The 13,623-nt window shown below is 44.9% G+C and overlaps 1 protein-coding gene across 6 annotated transcripts in view; it reads left to right on the top strand.

Annotated features, from left to right (window-relative positions):
* PRKCE (protein kinase C epsilon) overlaps positions 1 to 13,623 on the top strand; it is a 501,798-nt gene that overhangs the window by 72,241 nt on the left and 415,934 nt on the right. The window contains exon 1 of one of the 6 annotated variants that reach the window (XM_039531439.1): positions 11,743 to 11,797. The exons of the other annotated variants lie outside the window; for them this stretch is intronic. The gene's annotated coding sequence lies outside the window, so the exon portion shown is untranslated. Of the gene's footprint in view, positions 1 to 11,742; positions 11,798 to 13,623 lie in introns of those variants that run through there. 6 annotated transcript variants of the gene reach the window in all.

The following is a 13,623-nucleotide window of genomic DNA, read 5'->3' on the forward strand; positions in this document are numbered from 1 at the left end:
TAGTCTATAAGATGCCACAGAACTCTTTGCTGCTTTTACAGATCCAGACTACCCCTCTGATACATTACTGGCATGTGAAACCTTATTTTAGAGTGAATAAATGAAGACTCGGCACACCACTTCTGAAAGATTGCTGACCCCTGGGCTGTCAGTTCTTCCAGTAGCTATCGCAACAGAAAGTTCTACCAATGGGTTAAAACAGGATTTCTGGACCACCCATGAGGAAATACCAGGCTTGCCTTAGTCTCCATAGGATCTGTTTTGGCTTTCTAATGGAATTTTCTTTAGCCACTTTTGCTACTATGTTAATACTTCCTGCTGGACACCTTCCCACCTGTCACCATGAATTGTGAGACCAATTATTCACATTGTAGTGACTGGGGTCCTACAGAGCATCAAAGCTTGGAGTTACTGATGTACTACCTGCGGTTAAAGCCTGTTGCAGCCTGGGTTTGGGCCAAGGGGATAGATAACTAGTGCTGAAGCATTCCCAATAACCAGTGGGGTTTTAACATTGAAAAACTTATTCTCAGAAACATGGCTTTTATTTGCCTGTATTGTGAGAGCTGGAAAAAAGGTGGGAGCTCCAAGAAATGTTAGCTTGTGACCAGTGCAAAGAATGCCTAGATACTTTAACAGGGTCTGTTTTCAGAATGCCATTGAGTCTTCCCACTCCAGCTGCTCCACCACTTGCCATTATTTTAAAGTCTTTTTTTACATCTTTATAATAAATACCTAGAAGTGCAGAAGTTATTTTCTTGCTGGGATTTATTTGCTTTTACTGCATGCACACAGAGACTTTGCACAGTTATCGTAGGATTCACATACAGCTAAATTGTGAAAGAGGTGGTACTTTGTTGTATAAATCAGGTCTAATGTACCATATAGCATATATGGACCTCTTAAATCTGATTTGATATGAAATTAGACAACTTAATGTGACCAATTGTCTTCTGCTAACCTAATGGCTAATAGATTCTTTCCCTGGGTGCTGCTATTTACTGCATCCTCTTTCCAGTCCTTAATAAATTACCACTTCAGTTCTGAGGGTTTTTTGTCCCCCTTTCCTTTCCTATCCTTTCTTCTTGTCACCATCCCACCATATATTCAGTATGATAGGGCAGGAAGCATCCTTTTAAGACAACTAGAAATGTCTCTTAATGGATGGCTCCTGGATCTGACATTTCTCCACACTATGTATGTTCTCTGCGTGAAGAGGATCAGGAGATCATATCTAAATGATGAATGCCCATAGTGCACTGCACAGCAGTGCCATCATGCTCCTGGGGGAGTGCTGCTGCTGTTGGTTTTTACCCTAATGTAAACATATTGCCAAGGTAATACAGTTAACAAGCTTCAGTATTTTCCATCTTAAATCATATTGATAGCTCTATAACTGGCTTGTATAAAAGCTGCAAAATACCCTGCAAACAAAGTGTCCTCAAATGTGTTATCTGAGCTTGAGCTTTGCCACTGCTGCAATATGTTTGTGGGTCATTTATCAATGAAATCTTTACCCTCTCTGAGAAGAATTTTGCACCAACAGCGTCCAGCAAAAGGCCCTCTGCACCACTTGAACCTCCCAAGTCTCACATTAAGGACTAGAGCAATGCACAGGGTCTTGACCACACCTCCTGTCTTGCCCTGCAAATTCACAAAATAAACTTAATGAAAATAAAATGTAAATTATTTCTTTTAATGAGCCTTCACAGGCTGCAAGCTGGTTGGTTAATGACCTCGATGAGCAACATAGTTAAATCAATGTAGGATCTAGCTTTGTGAACATCATTAGCAATAATTTAACACAAAAAGATTTAAAGCTTTGAAGAACTAGTTATTACTGTTTCTCTGTCTTAAGGTTTCAATGCTAGAGAGTGTTTCAGAAGAAAGGGCCTGATCTCTCTCTGACTTATGCTGGTTTTGCATTTAGATTGATTTTACTTGACTGTAAGAAACCTCTAGTGTCAGGAATAACTCTTCTGAAGTCAGTGCAGTTATGCTGCATAAAACTGATGTAGTCGAGTTCTTAATGAGGCCATTAAATTACTATTAAATGAATGTGCTTGCAGCTTAATCCTTCAATGTAATGCAGGAGATAGGCTTGGCTTTTGGCCTGACATATTTGTCTAGTAACATAATGTCTAACACCTAATAAGAACATAGGTATTGCTATACTAAGCAGACTGGTGATCTCTCTGGCCCAGCATCCTGTCTCCAACATTGACCCACCCGTACCAGCTACTTCAGTAAAGAGTGTAAAATCTCCACGGTGGATAATAATCTCATTATTTATTTTTTTGGCTGGGGTAGCGGTAGCGTATTCTTAAATGAGCTGTAGAGTGCCTGGAATTATGTCCTTAGACATTCCTAGTTTGTGTAGTTTTGTACAGATAGAAGGGAGAAGAAAGAACACTTTCCCCTTTTCATTAAGTTAAAAAATGTGCAGGCAGAGGCTGGCTATCAAACACACAACACACCATATGAAAAGAAACGCAACGTGACTGCAGTAATAACAAAAGCTAACAAAAGGGGTCTGAAGGAAAATGTCTCATGAAAGATACACATGGAAAAAAGTCAAAATGCTCTTCTTCACTACACTTTGAATCATGGCTTTGCATATCAAGGTGGGCGGGATTAAAAAGATGTTAGCTGGAAGCGGAGAGAAGCTTTAGTACTTGTATCGATTCATTGGCTTCTATACGTAAAAATCCAATCATATCTTTAGAGAGGAAAAAATGGACTGATTGGTTGCTAGGTGTTCTGGTAAGAACAAAACAAGGCATTTATTCATTGCAGTCAGCAATTGACGAGCTGCCAGTCCAGCCAGAATTATCAGATACTTCCTCTCTTGTGCCCATGCCAGCATATAGTAGAGCTAATTCTTCCCTGCCTTGAGTTCTGATTGGATAGCATTTTACACCAATTGGCACAGTTGCCAGTGGCTACACAAGTTACTCTCCTCACTTTTAGAGTCCCATCCTGTGATTTGCTGTGTGCCCTCAAAAACCCATTCAAGTCAATTCTGTAAACCTTATGTATTCAAGCAATCATATGGTTGGTTGTATCATACCACCATTTAAATGACTACTGCTGGTTGCACTTATGGAAGTTCTTTTCTCTCTTTATGGGTCACCCTGTCTTGACTAATTCCATGAATGACTTCAATAAATTGGCTTAAACCAAGAGCTCAGAACATCCAAATGTTTATAGCATGATACCTCTTGGTCAAGTATGCAAATCAATGTGATAATAAGTTAGAAACTCATAGGGGCAGATCCTCAGTGTAAGTCTAAATAGCGTTGACTTCAACAGAACAATGCCAATTTATACCAGCTGATGCTCTGGATGGATTGGTGCCAACATATGGAATTTCCTCTGATATTTTCTCTTTTCTTCCTCTCCCAGAGAATTTTCTGTAGGAGGGGTGATATAGCTCTGTGTTAGATAGAGGAACGGGAGAAAAGGGATCCCCCAGACTCTAAATGTCAGGACTTTACTGAGGCTCTGCCACCTGTACTCCTAACTTGTAATTTGTATTGCTCAGTTTGGCAATACTAGACATGGGAGAGATGTGGACTGGAGCAGACAGTTCTTTACAAGTACAAACCTTGCAGCTTTATCAACTTTTTAGATAAAATATTGGAAATTCTTTAAATCACATGATACCTCATTTGTTTTCAAAGTTGCCAGTGTTGTAACAGCAATGTCTTTTTATTCTGTGGCTACTGCAAGTGATAAAATATATCTAGAGGCTTACAGAAAAGGCTCACATGACAGAGCCATATTTATTCATTTAATGTAGCCCCATGATCTTGTGATAGGGCAAGTGATTTTTTTTGTTTTATCTGTACTTCAGCTCCATTGGTTCAAAGGATAAAGCATTAATTCCTTGCACCAGTTTAGGATGGGAGATAAGTGTCAAGTAGAAGCAAGTGGGTATAATTTTCCTAGGGTTCCCAGGGCTCAGATGATCCTCTTCTGTTTCCCCTACCATAAACCCCGAGGAAGTTCAGCTTTGAGTGAGAGAGACTGAATCTATTATCTATATAGGCGTTTATATTGCCCTCATTACCATGGTATCTGAATGCTGTGGTATCCCAGAGGCATAAACAACATAGTTGCCTGCTGTTGATTCCACTCTTGAGTTAGCCAGGAAAGTCACTACACTGAAATGATATTGTGCCCATGTCCCACCTTCGGACTGAGTGTACTGGTTCATAGACAGATAGTGGGTATAGCTAGCTATGGTGTAAGCTATTATAACATAATAGTGCCTAGATGGATCTGCCAAGTGTCCAGCACCTCGGTTGACATTTACACTCAACCCGTGTGTTCCTGCAGCCCTGCCCCATCGCTTATGCCTGGTTTTGTGGTGGTGACCTACCTCCACATTACTACAGCCCAACCTGAATGTGTCACACATTCAGCCAGACTTCAGGCAAAGAGAGGGTTTGGACTGCAGTTGAACCTCCCAGATACCAGGTCCACTGTGGCACCTGGGGAGCAGGGAGTCAGACCTACCGCTCTGCTTCCCCTCTGTCTGTTCCTCCTTGGACAATGATGAGGGAAGAGCTATCAACTTATCCTTCAAAGTAGCAAAGGTCCTTGCTTCTAATAATCAAAAAGGATTGGATGCAGAAGGGTGAGCTCTTGGAAAAACTCAGCTTCCTCTAGAACCAAGTTGATCTGATCCACAGTTTCATAAAGGAGATTGTTCTCAGGAGTCATGAGCAGGGGTAAAATAGTTATAAATCCTCTCAGAATTGAGAGGTTGGTTGGCAATGCTAGAGACTGGCTCTGTGTGTAAATCTTTCTAGAAGACCTCCAGAGTGTCTTATTAAAGAGAACTTTTGGGCAATACCATCCAGAAGAACCATGCCAGACTGTCCCAGAAATTCACGTGCCTACATTTGCACAACAAAGGATGCAGTGAGATACAGTGGTTTCCACAGGAGCTAAACATTTCTTGTGGCAGAACAGTAGTGCTCTAGGAAGAATAGGACATCTGCATTGAAAGTGGGGTGTTAGCCACCTCTGAAGAAGGGCCAGATTTACAGAGGATCAAACAACCCCCTTTTAGTATCCATCTGCAAGACAGGGCTGAGAATTTGTTGAAGAGAGATGGTTGCACATTGGGAGGATGCTGCTGAAGACCTGGAGGACTGGCTTCACACCAGAAATACAAAGACCATGCTTCCTATCATAATAAATGAATGCTGCCTGCCAGTTGATCCTATAACCATTATACCAGCCAAGGCAACAATGTATCAGTGTTTCCATTCAATTTCTATCTGTTTTGAGTCACACATACAATTCAGGAAGCAAACCTGAAAATGATCAGACTATTAGATTGTCACTATTACACTAGAAGTTAGATGTTTTATAAATAAAAATTACGTTCAGTAGGTGTCAAGTATCAGAGGGGTAGCCGTGTTAGTCTGGATCTGTAAAAGCAACAAAGGATCCTGTGGCACCTTATAGACTAACAGACGTTTTGCAGCATGAGCTTTCGTGGGTGAATACCCACTTCTTCGGATGCAAGTGGTGGAAATTTCCAGGGGCAGGTTTATATATGCAAGCAAGAAGCAAGCTAGAGATAACGAGGTTAGTTCAATCAGGGAGGATGAGGCCCTGTTCTAGCAGTTGAGGTATGAAAACCAAGGGAGGAGAAACTGGTTCTGTAATTGGCAAGCCATTCACAGTCTTTGTTTAATCCTGAGCTGATGGTGTCAAATTTGCAGATGAACTGAAGCTCAGCAGTTTCTCTTTGAAGTCTGGTCCTGAAGTTTTTTTGCTGCAGGATGGCCACCTTAAGATCTGCTATTGTGTGGCCAGGGAGGTTGAAGTGTTCTCCTACAGGTTTTTGTATATTGCCATTCCTAATATCTGATTTGTGTCCATTTATCCTTTTCCTTAGAGACTGTCCAGTTTGGCCGATGTACATAGCAGAGGGGCATTGCTGGCATATGATGGCAAATATTACATTGGTGGACGTGCAGGTGAATGAACCGGTGATGGTGTGGCTGATCTGGTTAGGTCCTGTGATGGTGTTGCTGGTGTAGATATGTGGGCAGAGTTGGCATCGAGGTTTGTTGCATGGGTTGGTTCCTGAGCTAGAGTTACTATGGTGCGGTGTGCAGTTACTGGTGAGATTCATGTTGTTTGTAACTTGTTTTTCCTTATTTTAGGACAGGGAGTCCAGGTGTCCCCTGTTGGCTCCATGCAGTCACAATATCTAGAGGCAGAGTTTCTTTCGATTTCTGCCTAACCCCTTCATCTCCTGAATTTCCATTCTGTAATTCTACACCCGCTCTCCTGTTCTGTATAAATCAAATGAGTATTTAGAGTCAGCTGACCAAGTGGCTAGTCCATTAATCAAAATGCTTACGTTTCCCCGATTCACAACAGGGGAAGCAATAAAAAAGCATTGAGCGAAGACAGTTGTTGATTTTAGAGCCTTTCACCCTCTGGTGAGTGCATCCTGTCAGCTGGGTGCAGTGCTGCAATTTTATTTTTCTCCTGGCATCCCACGTAGGTTGTTGACCTCGTAGGTGGGTCTTTAGTGGCTCAGCCCTCCAGCTAAGTCACACAGTCAATAATGGATGAACCCCTGCTGGGGTAACAAAGGTCCAACAGGGCCTATTGCAGTGCCCTTGTTAGTGTCTTTAGCCCTGTTTCTGGGCTCAGTTCTCAGCCCCTTCTGTGCTCACTTTAAGTCTGTCCCTGCCCTGTTATAGAGCACTGCCCCCAGGGCTTTCTCCCTCAAGACTGACTTTACCTGATCTCACAGCCCCAGCTCTCCAGCCAGTCACCCCTTAAGCTCAGTCCCCTTCCTAGGTGGCAAAGTTCAACAGATGGTTGGCCCTCTCCCGGGTCTTCAGCCCCTTCTCTTGGTCTGTTTAAACTCCCACCATTTTCTGGGCTTTTAGTAAAGAGTCTTATCCTCATCTCATGGCTTAGGCCATTTCCTCAGAGGTGGGACCCAGGTCCGCTCGCTACTCTGGGTCCCAACCCAGGGACTCTGTGAACAGCAGTCATGCACTGCTCCCTTTAACACTGTAAATTAGCTGCTACTGTTTTTCCCCGGGCTTCTTCCCAGTGGATCTCTTCGCTGTCACCTAGTCTCTGAGGGGTACTGTTCTCAGGTTCATGCAGAGGCCGTGTGTGAGCAGTACATGGGAGGTCATGTACCTCCCCAGATTTCTTCCAGGGTTTGCCGGTCCTGCTTAGTCACATGGTGCAGCTGGGCCCCCTCCCTCTGCAGCAGCTGCTGGAGCTAGCAAGCTGCGCTCCATGGGGACAGGCAGGAGCAACAGCTAGGAGCTGCAGGGAGGGGCTGCTGCTTTCTGGGAAGGGAGACTGAGAGTAAAGGGGGGTCTGCTTGAGGAGCAGGGCATGATTCATGCTGTTCCAAGGGTGGCCAAACCTTTAAATTGTGCCCCCCCCCACTATCAGCAGGTATGGATCATCTCTGGATTCGTGGTCTCCTTCCACGATGCAAAATGCACCTAGAACTCAACTTCTGGTTATCTCTCAGGCTCCTGTGGCCAGAGCAGAGCACCTTTTCTGCCACTCAGGTCCCAGCCAAACCTGGCCTGCTCAACCTCTGCAGCTCCTGTTAGCTGAGCCTGCTGGACTCTGATTGGCAGCTTCCCCACAGCTTTTCCAGGTGGGCCTGGAGGACCCAGCTGCTCCTATCCTGAGGTGAGGTGGGGTGTGGTAGGACCGCAAGGCTTCCAGCAGGGGGCCTCAAAGGTCCTGGTATACCCTGTCACAGTGGATATACAAACCCCACACTGGAGAAGAAGGGGTTAAGGAGCTGCTTTGTGACCAGGTGGCCTGGCCCCACCCCAGCTCACCTCACCTCACCTGCAAAGCTTGCACACTCTGGAGGTAGAGCTTAAAAAGGGAAGCAGAGTAGCCTGGGGGCAGGCAGATGGTTAGGGGAGCTGGAAGGAAAACCCCAGGAAATCATGCTGCCTGAGGCTTGGCAATACTGACCTGACTTAGCATGCAAGCAAAGAAGGGCCTGGTGATTTTTGAAGTCAGAAACTTTAATTTTGTGTTCAGCTCTTTACTTTACTCCTGTAAGAAGAGTGGACATTGGTAGGGAGTGATCCAGGGAGACAGCTGCGTAGTGCACCAAAGTGTAGGTCTTAGCTGCCTAACACTGAGCCTTGGATTGGAATCCATGGAGAGGGTAGGCCCAGGCTTGCCTACCAAGCTCTGAAGAGGGAACAATGACAGGGAACCTAGCTGGGGCAGATCCTGAAGGTGCAAGGATCCAGATCCCAATCAAAGGGGGAAGCTCAGAATTCCTTTCTGACTTCTGAAGAATTCCATGTGATTGAATTCTGTATGTGTACGGTTGGAGAACTCTGTTGCTAAAAGGACAGACCATCACGCAGTAGAGCTGTAATGAGAAAGGGGAATGCCTAGGAGGAAGACAACCTGCCATGCCCTGGTCTGACCGGTGTCACTGGCAGTGAGTGTTTCCCTTCACAGTGTGCAAAGGAAAAACACAAGCACAAATAAAACAAGATAAAATGTTCTGTAAATATTGAAGAAACTGGTATCAGATAAAATTAAACAATCCTTTAAGAAAGGGAGAGAGAAGTGAAGAGTTGAAGAGACTGGAAACCTGTGGAGGCTGAGTTTTCATGGGTGGTACTTAGGGACCAGATGAAGCATTTGTAGACAACTGCCTCCATATCCAATCAAAGTCCAAAATTCTTTTTAAAACTCATTTTTCAGGCACTCTCATGACTTCTGCAATCCCGACTCATGATATTTGAATGCTTGGGGTTGATAATGAAAACCAACAAGAACTAAATGGAATGTTATTCACCTAAAGTCTAATTTAAGAGCCCAAGCCAGCCACAAGTGTACCTGGATTTCACCTGCTACAAGGACTTTCTTAAATTTTGCCAAATCGAGTCCGTGAGAAGTCCTAGGCCCAAATACTGTACCCTACACATAACCTGAATAATGGGTTGTGTATGGAGCAAGGTTACATGAAGGTGAGGGAGAAAAAAACCCACCCTGTCAGAATGCGCAGCACAGCTGTTGCTCCATTAGGAGTTTGCTCTCTGAAGCCGTGCAGCCACTGTCCCCTTGCTGCCCTCTAAACCCAGTTCCCTGCACTAATGGATGGGGAATCTGCATTGCAAAGGCAGGCTCCTTACATCACGCCCTCCATGCAGAGCTGTATCATTTCTGCTGTCTATTGGGCCCGTTTTCTCTCTGAAAGTGGGGAGAGAAATTGTCAAGAATTTAAACATAATGGGAGTCTGTACTGGCTTGCACCCGTCCGATGCCAGCACAGAATCCTACCACTGACTTTCTAAGCCTGCTTCTCCCACCACAGCCACGCTGAGTAATATTTGCTGACGAGCAATCTCACTGAATTGAAGGAACAGGCCCTAAATATTTTATAACATTGATGTAGTAATTTGTAATATGGACTTCAGAATATTACTCATGTTAATTTATCGTTGATTTTATTTTACACCATGTTTAAAAACATCTTACACTTGACTGTGGGTATCTTTTGTCAGCGGTGTAATGAAAATTGTGTGGGGGGGTTTAGTATTCTGGATTCTTTCTGACAATGGGATGGTTTATCTTTCAATCTGTAATAAGTGCTTCCAAGGTCCCAGATTTATCTTCCAATTTCCACTCTTCTTGTTTCCTAGCAGCTTGTGTAACTGAGTGGTGATACATTCCCCAGCTTGGGCTGTCATCAGTGCTGTACCCATCTGTAATGACATTTATAAGTCACTCTAACAGGATGAGCTAATTAGCATCCAGCCCAGCTATGAGCATGAGGCAGTGGGGGATATTTGTATGTGAGAAATTCTTGGCAAAAAAGAGATATTTTAATAAGATTTTAATATAAAATGTATGAAGTGGAGTTTAGTATTTTAAAAAAATATTTCAGTGATTTCTGAATTGATTGACACATCTCTGCCTATTGCTTATTGAAAAGCAAGATGCAATCCGAATACTTGCATCCGAAGAAGTGGGTATTCACCCACGAAAGCTCATGCTGCAAAACGTCTGTTAGTCTATAAGGTGCCACAGGATTCTTTGTTGCTTTTACAGATCCAGACTAACACGGCTACCCCTCTGATACAAGATGCAATAAATGCACGTTTCGCTTTTGATCTGTCATTTTTAGGATGTGCCTTGCTATGTAGCAGGTTACCCCTCATATTTTATCCATTCAATAAGTAATGATGTTTCTGGGCAGGCATGTGCAGTCACTGGCATTCTTTTAATTTTTTTAAACACTGCTGGCCAAGCTTAATAGGTCAAAATTAATGACACTTCACTTGAAATTTTGAGGATTTGACTCTTGCCTTCAGACAGCTGGGTAAGAGAGCAAAGAGACAGTGCGGTGCAACTCTAAGAAGCAGTGAAGGAGATGAAGTTCTGGATGCAGAAGGACCAGAAAAAATAGGCCTGAAAATCTTTTTTTATTGTAGGGATCCCCATTTCCTCTCTCTAAAAACTGTTTACAAACCACCTTCCATGGGCCTTCTAAAAGTGGCACTAGAATCCTCACCTCTCTTCTAGCTGCTGATCATCTGTCTCTTGAAAAATTGAGGTTTTTTTCTGGTCACTGGTAAAATGAATCTGGAAAGATAGGAGGCATCTGCTTATGACCTGTCAATCAGGCAGATGCTGCCAGCTAAGTAAAAGCATTTTTGTGCCTATGTCTCTTGTAAGCCATTGCCTGCCAACTTCTTTTTCTTTAGAAAGAGTGTTGTTCTTGCTTACTAGCCATTCAGTGAATTGGGCTGCCTAATGAAAGGCCCAAGTGCCCAGGCTAAGACAAATCAGCCTAGGGGAGGGCGAAATTAGTTGTGAATGGGGGTGCAGAGGGAGAGGAGAGGGAGTTATTGAGACTCAGGCAGGGGGAAGCTGACTCTGGGGAGTTCCTACTGCTGTTCCTTGTAGGGTGACTAGATGTCCCGATTTTATAGGGGCAGTCCCGATTTTTGGATCTTTTTCTTATATAGGCTCCTATTACCCCCCACCCCCGTCCCGATTTTTCACATTTGCTATCTGGTCACCCTAGTTCCTTGGTGGCTAGTGCCTGGCAGTGATGGTTCCTCCTGCCGCTTCATCCCCTCAGCTGGCACAAATGCTCCTGCCTATCCTCCAGTCCGGATATCTCCACTAGGCTCTGTGGTGGCTGGAAGGCAGAGGGAGGAGAACTTTTCCTACTTGCTCCCTGGTGGCTGGTCAGACCTTGTGGGCTGCCACAGGCACTCCAGCCTGTCTTCCAGGGTCCGCTCTCGCTTCTGCCCACCCCCTGGTGTATGCATACAGGGGCAAAAACATAGTGAGATCACGCTCTTGCCTCTGAGATACTGGGGGGTTGGGAAACATCGGGTGATGCGGAGAGAAATGTACCTCAGCCCTAGGGTGGCCAGGCATCCAGTTTTTGACAGGAACGCCCAGTCGAAAAGGGACCCTGGCGGCTCTGGTCAGCACTGCTGACCAGGCCATTAAAAACCCGGTCAGCGGCACAGCAGGGCTAAGGCAGGCTCCCTGCCTGCCCTGGCTCTGCTCAGCTCCCAGAAGCAGCCACCAGGTCCCTGCAGCCCATATGCACAGGGGCAGCCAGGGAGACTCCGCACTCTGCCCCCGCCCCAAGTGCTGGCTCTGCAGCTCCTATTGGCCAGGAACCACAGCCAATCGGAGCTGTGGGGCGGTACCTGCAGATGGGGGCAACACCTCCAACTAGGTGCTGGAGGGACATGTCATCGCTTCCTGGGAGCTGCCTGAGGTAAGCACCACCCAGATCCTGCACCTCTCACCCCCTCCTGCATCTTGAACCCCTCATTTCTGGCCTCACCCTGGAGCCCACACCCCCAGCTGGAGCCCTCCCACACACCAACCCCCTGGCCCAGCCTTGAGCCCTCTGCCACACTCTGAATCCTCATTTCTAGCCCCACCCTGGAGTTCACACCCCTTCCTGCCCCCCATTCCTATGCCCCAGCCTGGTGAAAATGAGCGAGTGAACGTAGGTAGGGGAGAGCGAGCGACAGATGGAGGGAGGATGGAGTGAGCAGGGCTGGGGCCTTGGAGAAGGGGTGGGCCTTGGGGAAAGGGGCTGGGAGGGGGTGGGGCAAGGGTGTTCGGTTTTCTGCAATCAGAAAGTTGGCAACCCTACTCAGTCCCTCCAATATTTCTATTGTGGGGTGGTAAATCTACTCCCTTGCCTGCTGCCACTGAGTCATGTAAAGGAAAACCATGCCTCTTCAATCAAATGGAATTATTGGAGCATGCCTGCAAAATAAAGGCTAGAAGAGAATGGACTGACACAATTAATTTGGACTTTCAAAAAGCCTGCCACAAGGTCCTTCACAAAAGGCTAGTGAAGAAACTAAATTGTCTCTCAGCCTATGACTATGTTCTGTCATGACTCAGAAACCGGCTACAAGATGGAAACCAAGTAGGAATATCTACAGTCAGGCTTCAGCAGCAGATTAATAGTTTCACAGCAGTTCTCCCCAAGGACCCATGTTGATACCCTGGTTTGATATATCCGTTAATGGGAGAGCAGCTAAACTATGAAGTGGCAGAATTTTCAGGTCATGCAATTATTTTGGGCAAAGACTCTGAGGTCCTCCAGAAGGACCCAAAAAAGGTACTGTAGGAGAATGCTGCCATTATAAGAGTAAAACCAATATTGATTAATGCAAGGCAATGCTGATTAGCAGGTATAATTTGAATTGCTTGTATACGTTGCTGAGATGTAAATTACCTCTAACTGCCAAGGAAAAGTAATTGGGCCTTCCTGTGCACAGATTAATTAATGAGTGATATACAGAAGGTTAATTGAGCATTCCTGCAGTATTTTTTTCTCCTAATCTAAGGAAAAGGAGCCATTCAGTAAAATTAAAGGCAACATTTAAAAGAAATACAGAGACATACTACTTTACAAACACGTAATTAACCCATGGAAACTATCATTGAGAGGTTAGCAGGATACAAAGGGATTCTATGTTTTATATAGGGACATAAATGCCCTTTTAGGAGGCGGTTATTCCACTGTGGTGACTTTGCACCTTCCTCTGAAGCATTTGGATCTGGCCACTGTCAGTGGCATATCCTGGACAATCTGGACAGTGGGTCTGCCAATCTGCCTGTTCTTCTGCTCTTATGAGGAAAGAGTTTTCCCTCCCAGACAATCTTCCTTGGCAGATGGGCAATGTATCCTTTAGCACTACTTGCCTAGAGGAGGATCAAAGATAAAGGGTTTTAAATAGAAGATTTGCACTGCTTATTCATGCACATCTTGTGTGTGTGTGTGGGGGGGGATGTCTTCAGATTATTTTAGCGACTGGCTGAGTTCTGTGCTAATGATGGTGTGCTGATAGGGGAGAGGAATTAGCTATGTTGAGGGTGTGGCAGAGTAGCAAAAAAGACTGAATTTTTGGGGCAGGCCTGATTCTGCACTAGGGCTGGTACTAGCTGAAAAGGAAACAGTCAGTACTGTGATAAGATAAATGCACATTGTCACCACTGATATTTTCCTGCTCTTGGACTGTGATGTCACAGTGAGATTCTGTTACTGTGAGATGGGTAGACCTTTCAATTGTTAACATC

The sequence above is a fragment of the Mauremys reevesii genome, linkage group 3 (genome assembly GCF_016161935.1).
Source record: "Mauremys reevesii isolate NIE-2019 linkage group 3, ASM1616193v1, whole genome shotgun sequence".
NCBI lineage: Eukaryota > Metazoa > Chordata > Testudines > Geoemydidae > Mauremys > Mauremys reevesii.